The following is a 1,486-nucleotide window of genomic DNA, read 5'->3' on the forward strand; positions in this document are numbered from 1 at the left end:
ACTGAGTAAGCAGCGGAAGAAAAGTGGAGAACGTGGACAAAATAAAATGTTTTGTTTTTTACGATATTTTTAGGGGGGCCACTTACACGTTTGAGAAAAGTTGGAAGGCGTTAGATGGGTCTATAGGTAGATATATTCTGTTTTATTTTACTATAATTAAAAATTAAAATTAAAAGGCACAGTATATAAAAGTAAAATTGTATGTAATTTTTTATTTTTATTACTCTGAATAATGTTGATAACTAAATTTTGAATTAAAAGGCGGGGGTTAAGATTCATTAAATAACTAATTTTTTATTTAAATTATAGATATGAGTTTTGTAAAGTCTTTTTAATAGATTTTTACAAATATTTATGGGGGAAAGTTAATATTCATTTATTTTATTTATAGAGTAGTTTAAGGAGGTGATGTTTTCGTTTAGAAAAGAATGGAAAATCTAGCACAATGTTGATGAAATTTAGTAGAGTTTTTTTGAAAATTCAAGTTACAATTGTGAAGTTTTAAAATTTTGGGTGCCTCAAGGGTTTTTAATGGTGTTGAATCTATTTTCACCATAAAAAATTATTCAAACATTCTCACAGTCAGATTTTTTGAAGAAAAAAATCATTGGATTCTGACGAGAAATTCACCTTCCGAGTGAAATCGTCATCTCGTTATACAACACTTTGGCTTATGCTTCGTTCAAGCCTAAGCTTTGGAAGAGGTTCATGGATGATACATTCATCAACTCGCCTCATGGTCGTGAGAAGTTAGATTTATTCCTTCACCATGGAGACGAAGATTAATGGTAGCCTTCTGATGCAGGAGCATCCGAACTTAGCCAGCAATGTGATTGTATGTTCACATGTTGTGGCTAACAAGAGATGAATTTATTGACCTGAGTGGTCAAAATCAATTTTAGTAGAGAGGGTTGAACCTCTCGAATTGATCTTTATTTCAATTATTGTAACAATTAAATCATTATATTATTTTTAGAATAGGAGATAAGTGTTAGGATAGGTGTGTATCAGAGCTTGAGAATAGGGATTTAATAGTTGAGCTGATAAAAATAGAGATTGAGTTGTCAATGTTGTTAGGATAGGATTCGATCCATAAAAGAAAGGAAAAAAATGTAATGATAGATTGGAATGGAATAGGAGAGTGAGTAAGCGAGAAATTGAGAGAGAAAGATAGGGTTTGCGAGTGAAACAGAGGTCAGACAAATTGTTGTAATCGAGCGAGAGGGCCAAGACTCTGTAATTTCTATGTTATTGAATAATTGATTAAGTGTGGTGTTGCGTGTTATTCCTGGTGCAGAATTTCTCTTGAATCTGTGTATCGGCGTTCTGTACCCTAATCGGGTATTATTTCCCATTTATGTATTTCATTTATAATTACAGCCAAATAGCGTTAAGGGTTAATACCGAGATTAGGTGCTAAATCTTATTAAGCACATTTATTAAAGGTTCTGTATTAAGCACGTGGGTAGTATTTGGAAAACAGTAA

This window comes from Pinus tabuliformis, chromosome X (genome assembly GCF_031772625.1).
Source record: "Pinus tabuliformis cultivar Carrire ecotype Pingquan chromosome X, CPIR1, whole genome shotgun sequence".
Lineage (NCBI taxonomy): Eukaryota > Viridiplantae > Streptophyta > Pinopsida > Pinales > Pinaceae > Pinus > Pinus tabuliformis.